Raw genomic sequence first — 12,969 nt, 5'->3', positions numbered from 1 at the left:
ATATTCATTCTTCGTATCCATGAGCATAGAATATTTTTCCATTTGTTTGTATCCTCTCTTATTTCCTTGAGCAGTGCTTTGTAGTTCTCTTTGAAGAGGGCCTTCACATTGCTTGTAAGTTGTGTTCCTATGTATTTTATTCTCTTTGCAGCAGTTGTGAATGGGAGTTTGCTCATGATTTGGCTCTCTGTCTATTATTGGTGTATAGGAATGCTTGTGATTTTTGCACACGGATTTTGTATCCTGAGACTTTGCTGAAGTTGCTTATCAGCTTAAGGAGTTTTTGGGGTGAGATGATGCGGTTTTCTAAATATACAATCATGTCATCTGCAAACAGAGATAATTTGACTTCCTCTCTTCCTATTTGAATACCTTTATTTCTTTCTCTTGCCTGATTGCCCTGGCCATAACTTCTAAAACTATGTTGAATAGGAGTGGTGAGAGAGGTCATCCTTGTCTTGTGCTGATTTTCAAAGGGAATGCTTCCAGCTTTTGCCCATTCAGTATGATATTGGCTGTTGATTTGTCATAAATAGCTCTTATTATTTTGAGATAATAAACTAAGTATTATGCTCCATCAATACTTCCAACATTAAGTATACGTTTTGTCAATACCTAGTTTATTCAGTGTTTTTTAGTATGAAGGGATGTTGAATTTTATTGAAGGCCTTTTCTGCATCTATTGAGATAATCACGTGGTTCTTCTTATTGGTTTTGATTATGTAATGGATGACGTTTATAGATCTGCATATGTTCAACCAGACTTGCATCCCAGGAATGAAGCTGACTTGATCATGGTGGATAAGATTTTTGATGTGCTGCTGGTTTCAGTTTGCAGTATTTTATTGAGGATTTTTGTATCAATGTTCATCAGGGATATTGGCCTGAAATTTTCTTTCTTTGTTGTGTCACTTCCTGATTTTGGTATCTTGATGATGCTGGCCTCATAAAATGAGTTAGGGAGGGGTCCCTCTTTTTCTCTTGTTTGGAATAGTTTCAGAAGGAATTGTACCAGCTCCTCTTTGTACCTCTGGTAGAATTTGACTGTGAACCTGTCTGGTCCTGAGTTTTTTTTTGGTTAGTAGGCTATTAAAAACTGCCTCAATTTCAGAGCTTATTTTTGGTCTATTAGGGGATTTGACTTCTTCCTGGTTTAGTCTTGGGAGGGTGTATGTATCCAGAAATTTATCCATTTCTTTTAGACTTTCTAGTTTATTCATATAGAGTTGTTTATAGTATTCTCTGATGGTAGTTTGTATTTCTATGGGATCACTGGTGATCTCCCTTTTATCATTTTGTTATTGTGTCTATTTGATTCTTCTCTCCTTCCTTCTTTATTAGTGTAGCTAGTGGTGTATCTATTTTTTTAATCTTTTCAAAAAACCAGCTCCTGGATTCATTGATTTTTTTGCAGCGTTTTTTCATGTCTCTATCTTAGTTCTGCTCTAATCTTAGTTATGTCTTGTCCTCTGCTAACTTTTGAATTTGTTTGCTCTTGCCTCTCTAGTTCTTTCAGTTGTGGTGTTAGGGTGTCGATTTTAGATGTTTGCCAATTTGTCTTGTGGGCATTTAGTACTATATATTTCCCTCTAAGCACTGCTCTAGCTGTGTCCCAGAGCTTCTGGTACATTGTGTCTTTGTTCTCATTGGTTTCAAATAACTTATTTATTTCTGCCCTAATATTGTTATTTACCCAGTAGTCATCCAGGAGCAGGTTGTTCAGTTTCCGTGTGATTTTGTGGTTTTGAGTGAGTTTCTTAATCCAGAGTTCTAATTTGTTTGCATTGTGGTCTGAGAGACTGTTTGTTATGATTTTTGTTCTTCTGCACTTGCTGAGGAGTGTTTTACTTCCAATTATGTGATTGATTTTAGAATAAGTGTGATGTGGTGCTGAGAAGAATGTATATTCGGTTGATTGGGGGTAGAGAGTTCTGTAGATGTCTATTAGGTCCACTTGGTCCAGAGCTGAGTTCACGTCCTGAATATCCTTGTTAATTTTCTGTCTCATTGATCTGTCTACTATTGACAGTGGGGGTATTAAAATCTCCCATTATTATTATGTAGTAGTCTGAGTCTTTTTGTAGGTCTCTAAGAACTTGCTTTATGAATCTGGATGCTCCTGTATTGGGTGCATATATATTTAGGATAGTTAGCTCTTCTTGTTGCATTGATCCCTTTACCGTCATGTAATGCCCTTCTTTGTGTTTTTTGATCTTTGTTGGTTTAAAGTGAGAGTAAGATTGCAGCACCTGGTTTTTTTTGTTTGTTTGTTTGTTTATTTGTTTGTTTGTTTTTTTTTTGCTTTCCATTTGATTGGTAAATCTTCCTTAATCCCTTTATTTTGAACCTATGTATGTCTTTGGACATGAGATGGGTCTCCTGAATACACCACACTGATGGGTCTTGACTCTTTATCCAATTTGCCAGTCTGTAACTTTTAACGGGGGCATTTAGCCCACTTACATTTAAGGTTAATATTGTTATGTGTGAATTTGAATCTGTCATTATGATGCTAGCTAGTTATTTTGCCCATTAGTTGATACAGTTTCTCCATAGTGTGAATGGTCTTTACATTTTGGTTTGTTTTTGCAGTGGCTGGTACTGGTTTTTCCTTTCCATACTTACTGCTTCCTGCAGGAGCTCTTGTAAGGCAGGCCTGGTGGTGACAAAATCCCTCAGCATTTGCTTGTCTGTAAAGAATTTTATTTCTCCTTCACTTATGAAGCTTAGTTTGGCTAGATACGAAATTATATGTTGAAACTCTTTTCTTTAAGAATGTTGAATTTTGGTTCCCATTCTCTTGTGGCTTGTAAGGTTGGTAAGTTTCTCTTTGTGGGTAACCTGACATTACTCCTTGGCTTCTCTGAACACTTTTTCCTTTATTTCAACCTTGGTGAATCTGACGATTATGTCTTGGGGTTGCTGTTCTTGAGGGGTGTCTTTGTGGTGTTCTCTGTGTTTTCTGAATTTGCATGTTGGCCTGTCTTGTTAGGTTGGGGAAGTTCTCCTGGACAATATCCTGAAGTACGTTTTCCAGCTTGTTTCCATTTTCCCCATCTCCTTCTGGTACTCCAGTCAAATGTAGGTTTAGTCTTTTCTCACAGTCCCATATTTCTTGGAGGCTTTGTTTATTCCTTTTCATTCTTTTTTATCTAATCTTGCCTTCATGCTTTATTTCATTAAGTTGATCTTCAATCTCTGATATCCCTTCTTTCAGTTGATCGATTTGACTATTGATATTTGTTTATGCTTCACAAAGTCCTCATACTGTGTTTTTCAGCTCCATCAGCTCATTTATGTTCTTCTCTAAACTGATTATTCTCATTAGCAATTCCTCTAACCTTTTATCAAGTCTCTTAGCTTCCTTGCATTGGGTTAGAACATGCCCTTTTAGCTCAGAGGAGTTTGTTATTACCTACCTTCTGAAGCTACTTCTGTCAATTTGTCAAACTCATTCTCCCTCCAGTTTTGTTCCCTTGCTGGCAAGGAGTTGTGATCCTTTGTAGAAGAGGTATTCTGGTTTTGAAACTTTCAGCCTTTTTGTGCCGGTTTTTCCTCATCTTCGTGGATTTATCTACCCTTGGTTTTTGCTGTTGGTGACCTTTGGATGGGGTTTTTGCATGGTTGTCTCTTTTGTTGATGTTGATGGTATTGCTTTCTGTTTGTTAGTTTTCCTTCTAACAGTCAAGTCTCTCTTCTGCAGGTCTGCTGGAGTTTGTTGGGGGGTGCACTCTAGAACCTGTTTGCCTGGGTATCACCAGTGGAGGCTGCAGAAAAGCAAAGATTGCTGCCTGCCCCTTCTTCTGGAAGCTTTGTCCCAGAGGGGCACCTACCAGATGCCAGCCAGAGCTCTCCTGAATAAGGTGTCTGTTGACTCCCTGCTGGGAGATGTCTCCTCATCATGAGGCACAGGTGTCAGGGACCCAATTGAGGAGGCAGTCTGTCCCTTAGCCAAGCTCAAGTGCTGTGCTGGGAGATCCACTGCTCTCTTCAGAGCTGGTAGGCAGGAACATTTAAGTCTGCTGAAGCTGAGCCCACAGTCACCCCTTCCCCAGGTGCTTTGACCCAGGGAGATGGGAGTTTTATCTATAAGCCCCTGATGGGGGATTTTGCCTTTCTTTCAGAGATACCCTGCCCAGAGAGGAGGAATCTAGAGAGGCAGTCTGGCTACAGCTGCTTTGTGGTGCTGCAGTGGGCTCTGCCCAGCCCAAACTTCCTGGCAGCTTTGTTTATACTGTGAGGGGAAAACCACCCACTCAAGTCTCAGTAATGGTGATGCCACTTCCCCCATCAAGCTCAAGCATCCCAGGTCGACTTCAGACTGCTGTGCTGGCAGTGAGAATTTCAAGCCAGTGGATCTTAGCTTGCAGAGCTCTGTGGAGGGTGGGATCCACTGAGCAAGACCACTTGGCTCCCTGGCTTCAGCCTCCTTTCCAGGGGAGTGAATGGTTCTGTCTCGCTGGCATTCCAGGTGCCACACTGGGGTATGAAAAAAAAACTCCTGCAGCTAGTTCGGTGTCTGCCCAAATGACCACCCAGTATTGTGCTGGAAACCCAGGGCCTTTGTGGTGTAGGCACCCAAGGGAATCTCCTGGTCCGTGTGTTGCAATGACCATGGGCAAAGCATAGTATCTGGGCTAGATAGCATGGTCCCTTATGGCACAGTCCCTCAAGGTTTCCCTTGGCTAGGGGAGGGAGTTCCCTGACCCCTTGCACTTCCTGGGTGAGGTGATGCCGACCCTGCTTCTGCTCACCCTCCGTGGGCTGCATCCATTGTCTAACCAGTCCCAATGAGATGAACCAGGTACCTCAGTTGGAAATGCAGAAATCACTCACCTTCTGCATTGGTCTTGCTGGGAGTTGCAGACCAGAGTTGTTTCTATTTGACCATCTTGCCCAGGAATAAATTAAAAGAAAGTCTTAAAACAGGTAGAGATGAATGTCAGCTGTGTACAAAGGGAACAGAAGAGTCTTATAGGAGATGTCTGGGTAGCAACTACAGAATCAAGAGTATCGTGAAAGAATATCTTCAAATGTGGTGGCACAAAATAACCTCTAACAGAGATTTTTTTTTTTTTTTTTTTTTTTTTTACCCAGCAAAACTATCTTTTAATAATAAACATTGGCGTAAACTGTCAGTTTGTTATTACCAGATGCACATCTTGATTTATGTTTTTAATAGATCATGTTTATAGCCTTATGTTTTAAATCCTCTATAAGATGATAGGTTTCTAAGACTAGGAACTATTGTTATGTTTTTATATTAATAATTAGTATATTTCTCATCAAAGTGGTTCAGTGAAGAACGTGATGAGTCATTGATGTACTAATTGGAACAGCCCCTGAAATCCTTTCTAAGCATCAGGTACCATGTGTCTACAGCTTAGGTAAATCATAATTAGATGATAATTTTGGTTGTTTTCATAGCACTAGATTTAAATGGGTAGTTTGAGGATACGTAGACATATTTGCTTTAGGGATGTTTGCATAGGAATCTTCAATGCTATAATGCAATCTGTTTCATGTTATTGTAATTTACCCATATATCTCACAATTTCAATAAAAATAAATTCTTTTATATAAAATGACTCTACAACTTATAAATGGCATGAACTTGAGCAATACTACCTACCTCCCAGATAGGTGAAAACTAAATAATGTAACATATAACTTATTTGTTATGGTGTCTGGCACACAGAAAGCACTCAATAAGTGAAATTGAATCCCTTGTTTTCTGGAGATTGTGGCTTAAGTTCCAGTGTTGAAGACAGTGGGAGATGGGAGCACTCACATTGTCAGAAGGTAAAAATAATGGGAGTTATATGTTTTCTCCCTATAAACTCTCATGACTTATTAGGAATGATAGAACTGCTCTTGTCCCTCCCCATATGTCACCCCAATTTACTGACGTTCCTGGGTTCTCCAACCAATATAAGCAAAACATGAAGAGTTAAGGAAGTCAAGTCAGAGTGTTGTGATTCAACAAAGCAGAGCTAAACCCACCAGTTGCAGGAAAACAAAATTATTTCATAGTGAGTTCACACAGTTCAATAAACCAGTCACCTGGTTTATATTATATTATATTAAATATATATATTTATATTATATAATTATATTAAATTATATATTATATAATATATAATATGAAACTATATATTATATAATATATATTATATTAAATTAAATATTATATAATATATATTATATTAAATTAAATATTATATAATATATATTATATTAAATTAAATATTATATAATATATATTATATTAAATTAAATATATTTAATATTCTTATTAAAATATAGGCCAAAATAATATAAATTCTCTGCTTTCCTAATAATCTTAATTCTATTCATCCTAATATCAGTCATGTTTCCCAATTTATAATGCAACATTTATACTGTAACATTAAGTAACAGTGTTTTCTGAGCATAGTTTGCAGTTTTCAAATAGTTACATAGTGCTTTGTAGTTTAGAAATCACTTTAGCCTATATAATCTTAGTGAATCTGCATGACATTTGATACATTATGCTGGAGAGAAAAATTACAGTTTTTCCTGTTTTACATGGAAGAAAGCAAGTTTGTAAGATGCTAAATGACTTGTTGAAGTCATGCAACTAGAACTAGGCTGGGTCAGTGTCCTTCATTTGACATTTAGCATATGCTTTAAATATGCTGCTATGTCATGTACCCTAATACAATGGAGGTATAGCAGTCAATATGACATATAAAGCACTAACTCTCTTGGAGCTTACATTCTAATAGGGGTTTTCTGGTCAAAAATAGTTAATTAAACAAGATTGTCTCAGTTAGTTGTAAGTTCAATGAAGGGAAAATTATCAAGGTACAGTGACTGGGCGGTAGGGGTGGGCGGTCACTTGGGGCTCAGTGGTTAGGTGATTACACTTAACCATGGACATTAATGAGAAAGTGCAAGCCATGCGCAATATCTAGGAGAATTATATTTCAGGCAGCAGGCACAGCAAAGTATAATAGACCTGACATGAGCATTCGCTTTGCAGGCAACAGAATGTGGCTGAGCTTTAGTAAATGAGGGGAAGATTGTGAGGGAAGATTTAGGAGAGGTAAGCAATGACCAGATCCTGTAGTGCCTTAAAGACCATGGGAAGGAGTTTGCTTTTTTTTTTTTTTTTTTTTTTTTAGTGAGATGGGAAGCCACTGGAGGGTTTTAAATAGGAGTGATTTGCCTATTTAGAAGTCCTTCTTGCTGCTGTGTGTAGACTTGTTTCCTTGGAAGAGAACAAGCATGTGGGCCAAGGGAAATATTCCAGAAGGTTTCTAGACAAGGGGTAGCCCTGAGTTCAGGAGGTGGCAGTCAGACTTCCTTAGTGATTGGATGCAAGATTGAGAACAATTGTGTTGAATTAGAAACCTACTGCACCCTTCATTATGACACATCAAACTTCAAAGGTTTCAAATGTGTCTCCCAGCTCTGGGAGGATCTTGGCAGCACAGCCCTGTCTTCCCTTTGCTCATGTACACCAGTCACTCTCAACCTTCCATCAACTCTCAGAGCCCACCAAGCTCATTCCTTTGAACCAAACACTCCACCTTCCCCTGTTCTCACTGTTGTCTTCTCATCCTTCAGTTTCAAGGTACACGTAACCCCTTCAGAGATCTTCTCTGACTTCCCTAGAGAATTATGTAGACTCTTCTGCCCTCCTCTATCCCTGCCCATACTTCCTATCAATTATCATAGGGTGTAATTGTGTCTCCACTAGAATGTGAGCTTCTTGACAAAGACTGTGTCTTCCTTGTTCATAGTTATGCTCCCAGGGTACTTAGTTATGTTCCCAGCTCATAGGGTACCCAATACACAGTAATAGCTACACTTTGAAGTACTAAACACATGACAAAGAGTATCCTAAGCACATTACATACATTAATCTATTTAATCCTTCCGACAGTTATGAGAGGTGGAGTCTGTTACAATTCACCTTTTGTGGATGAGAAAGTTATAAAGAATTAAAGGCACTTTCTCAGGTTCTAAAACTAGTGAACAGATGAAATGAGGATGTACATCCAGGCAGCCTCTCTCCGAAGTCTGTGTTCCTGACTACTACCTTGTTTTGCCTTCAGAATCATATATGAACCAATAATGATGGTACTTAATCCTCTGCTTAGCTCTAAATGATGCTTTAAAAAAATTTTTCACTCGACTAAAGTCTGTCATTATGGATGAATAATAACAAAACCCAAACAGCTTCTAGCTTCATCTATCCCTTATGTAAATGACTCAGTAAAGATGTCACTTTGCAGTTTCTACCAGCGAAGGTTGGGTTTCTTTCATTCTTTTTTTCCCTCCCAAATAATGGAGGAATGATTTTGCTCCTACTGCTTTTCATCCCCTGGTTTCTATAGATCATGTGATGTTTTGCATTTTATTGAGTTCTGCTACTTCTAAGCTGCTAAATTCACTGCCAAATTCATCTCCTAAATTATTTGACTAGTTCTTGAGCAACTAAAAAAAGCAACCTTTAAAAATATTTACAACACAGTTTTCTCCATAGCTTGCTGCTTGCAGACTGATTTACATGTACAGGCATTACTAAGTGGATCAAAGCCAGGATTTTCTCCTGTTTTTGGTCTCAGCACCCAGCACAGTTCTTAGCACATAGTGGGAACTCAATGCTTATTTGTTCAATGAATAATGAACACAGCATATGAAACATTTCAGATAATTTTGGTCATATGTCTATTTGGTGAAATCATACAAAATGCATTCAACTGAGGGTCTGCTCAGGCTCTGGCTGGTAGAGAAACAGCAGCACTGAGCACTGGTGGCAGGTGGAGAGTGAGGTCCTGATTTTGCTCGTGCAGGTCCACCAACACCATGTTTCATTCCTGACTCTCTGGTCACCCACCTTTGCTCATTCCATGACTGATCTCCTGCTCAGCCCATCCAGCCTGAGTCATGGTATGACCTACTTTCCAGGATCTGTGCATTTCTCCTGGTTCCCAGACTCTGACAGGCATTCTCTTTCCTGGCACTGAGCTTCTGTGGACAGATATCTGGTAGCAACCTCATCTTGGCATGCCCTGGGTAAATTTCATCCTCCACCTCAACTCCACCCCCATGTCTCTCCCCTCCCCCAAATTACTAACTGCCAGCCCTGATGGGTCTCGTCCCAGGTTGGAATGATCTATTTTAAATTCATCTTGTTCTTAGAACTCCTTTGGTTGCTTGAACTTCTTGCTTTTTTATACCTCTTTTGGTAACCTCATTTATCCCCCCTTTTTAAAAAATCTCTAGTTTCATCAAAAATCTTGCCTGTTTCAAAATATATTCAGCCATTCTGAGGACAAACACCAATGTCTCTTTGCTCCTTGACAAGCACATCTTACCTGCAATACACTTGCTCTGTGCTAAGAGTTGTACACACTGCTAGGCACAAAACTGTGATAACTGGGTTGTCATCCTTGTATTCCAGTGAGACAATAAATGGCAACAAGTATAAACAATATACAGCAATGAATGTCCTCTAATTTTCACAATAGTCACATTCCAGAGGTGGTTCCTATTTGTATTTTCACTTCTTCGTTCTGCCAACTCTCCAATGTCTCTTTTCTTAAGACAATATTCCAAGTACAGTGGTATACAGTGTGGAAAAATTTGCCTTGTGTGTTTCCAGCATCAGAATAAAAGTCAATGGCATTTTCTACTGAGGAAAATCAGCTTTTAATTATCTTTGTTTGGATTTTTTTGCTGTTTGTTTTTTTCCTGGATTTCCTGCTCCAAAACTCAACATCTCTAAATGCTATCAACTGCTTCAGTCTGGTTAATTTTTATTTCAACAGTGAAAATAAATTCTAATATTAAGCAGGTAGATTACTCTACAGAAAAATACATTTCAGAGAAACACATGGAAAAGGGAGGAAAAATCTCAGACCCTTCACTTTTATAGTTGTGGTGGTAACAATGATGTAATGATGATGATGATAATGATGAGTTGGTCAAATGACATTTCAAGACAGATTCCACTCTTTATTTTTTTTTAATAACATCCAGCTGTGCCTGGCACAATTTTGGAACTTTCTTTTGAATTAATTCAGAGACCGTAATTTTCTCCTAAAGTTGAACGGTCATTTGGAATAAGGCCATTTCATAACATTGCAAGGTTGAAAGAAATCTTAAAGTTTATCACATACAGGCACCATCAATTGTTCTGGTGTCCTCTCTAGCATTCCCGCCAAGAGGAGGGTTTGGCTGCTGATGGAATACCTAGAGGAAGGTCTGTTCTCTGAAGCATTAGGAAGTCCTCTCTTTGATCATTGATCATCTTTCTTCTCATTCCTGTTGCAATTGTACTTTTACTGTGGTTGGGTGGCTGTACGCTCCAAGGGGATTGGGGGTAAGAATTCTAAGACAGGCCACCCGAGTCCAGTTGCATAAAAGCAGTTTGCTATGCCGGAATTAAACCAGCATAGACACCATTCATCTTAATAGGAATCTTTTTGAGTTTGAATCTTATCTACACGAGGCAGTGAGAACATCAATCGCCTCTTGTTGTAAGTTAACAGCTTTGCATACTTTAGAAGTGATACGCCTAAACAAAAAAGAATTATCTTTCAGTAGTTTGTGGTAGAGCCAGTAGGAGTAGTAGTGCACACCATGTGCAGAAGGGAGTTACTGGATTTCAGAACAAGTTTCCTTGTTGCTTATTGTTTATTGTGTTAGCCTGAGCCCCTCTATTGTCCCAGTACTAACCCTGACTAACGTTAAACATTAGGCAAGGTATAACTTCTTTCCTTTCTTCAGCAATGGCTCACGCTTAATAACTGCCATGACAAATAACTATTCTAGTTTACTGATCACTAAAAGGAATGGATAACTTTGTCGTATTTTCTTTTATTATCTCTTATTTCTTAAATAATTAACTTTATAAAAGCAGACCTCACCGGTATCAGGACTGTAGTCATTTTGGGAATGATATGTTGCATTTATAAAACATATCTTGATGTGAAATAAATCCTTCTTTCTCTCCTTCCTGTTTTATATTTCACCAGTCAGAATTATAAAGAGGTAGGATTGAGCAGTGAGAACACTGATTAATGAACAGCCACTGGATACGTCTTTGGAAGAATTGGGTCTGAGAACTCTTAGCAACTCATGGCAGAGTAATTCTGTTTGGTGGTCTTTGAACAGGACCACAGAACCACAGGCTTTGCAGAACCTTAGATGATGTGAGTGATCAAAAGCCTCATGACTCATTCAGGTGTGAGCTGAGTGGGGTGATCCAGTGCTGGCAGGAGAGAACTTTTAAAGAGAGGCTAAAATGTAGCTGAATGACTAGCTAACTGGGTGGTGCTAGGAAACTCATATATTGTGCTAGGAAACTTGCATATTGACCTGAAAAAAAATAGGAGTTTGGTAAAAAGGCCCTAGATATTAAGTTTAGGTGCAGGATTGGACACATCTGCAAGATGTCTTACTGGGCCTGCAATTAGTGAAAATGATGTTAACATGCATGAAGCAGATTCATCTACTTATTCCACACCTTCAATGAGAGTCCAAACTTTAAAACTTGGGTCTGAATTTTTCAGCTGGGAAGACATGAAATGATTCATTTATTCATTGATGTGAATTCTCCTTGGGGTGATAAAATGTGGCTACTGAGGAAATGACTTAATTTGGTCAGACCCATAGTTTCTGAACCTTCCAAAAGGTGACTTCTATAGACACAAAATGGTCTATGAGTGTGTGCTTTCATTCCATATCACTGTAATGTGAGGAATTATGGTATAATTATATTTCAAATAATATCAGTCTCTAAGTGAAATGAAATCTATTCAAAAATGTTACATTATAAGTGACCATTCACTGATAGTCTTTCTAGAAGATCAAAAGCAGAATCCAGACATTTATATATGTATGAGTATATGTATCTGTATAAATTCCAGAAATATATAAATTATGAATGCATATATATAATTGTGTAGAATTTATATACATTTTTGAAAACGTTCTGTATGTGTTTATGTAGATCAAGATTGAGATCACAGTCCAGATATGCTTTATTATTCTTTGACTGCTTGGGCTATAAGGGCTTAAGGAGAGGTAGGAAAAGAGGCTTTTCTATGAAAAAAGACTGTTCTCATGCCATTTTCAGTCTGGGTGGAATTCAGAAGTATTAGAGTTTTCACAAACAGCCTTCTTCTCAAAGGTTTTTGGCCAAGTTTTGATACCCCAAGAGGCTGAGGAAAATATCTGGCCTTCTGGGCACATACCACACTGTCCAAACCTTTTTAGCCTGACCTGTCACAGGCAATGGCAGCAACAAAACAGGCAGCATCTTAAGCAAACAAGACAGCTAGACGTTGAAGACAGGCAGCCTTATATTTGCGTTCTTGTAAGAAATGGTCAATTCAAAAATGTTTTCTTTTAACATAGTTAAAAATAGTTGAAACTGAAATAGCTCATCCTATGAAACACTTAAGAGTAAAATGTGTGTTTTACTTTTTTTTTCTTTCCTGAAAAAATGTGTTGCATTAGAGGAATCAGGCCACTGCAGCCAGGATGGAATGTTAACCATGCCAGTGGATGGCAAATTGGAGGGGCACATGCCTTTCATCTTAATTATAGGCTGGACAGGGGAATGCACTATAGTCTCTGTTACATATAAGCAGGAGAAAATTTTCCCAGGGTATTTTTCTTTTGCATTTCTGACTCTTATTGGATTGGAAGCTTGTCCATGTGACCCAGCAGGGTCCACTTTCCTTAATAAGGTTAAAAATATTCCAGAAATGTTTTCTTTAGCACAGCCTATGAGTGTCAAATGTGAAGGTGACAGCACTCCCTTTCCTTTTGATTCTGTTTCACCTTTTCCTGGAGAAAGTCCCGCTGTTATCCTACCATCCTCTTCCAATGTTACTCTTCTGATAGGCTCCATAAACTGGAGTGTCATCTGAGATGGAGTAATCGTAGACATTCATTTTGTGTCACTGT

This window comes from Macaca thibetana, chromosome 1, assembly GCF_024542745.1.
Source record: "Macaca thibetana thibetana isolate TM-01 chromosome 1, ASM2454274v1, whole genome shotgun sequence".
NCBI classification, from domain to species: Eukaryota; Metazoa; Chordata; class Mammalia; order Primates; family Cercopithecidae; genus Macaca; species Macaca thibetana.
This window is presented reverse-complemented; position numbering follows the sequence as displayed.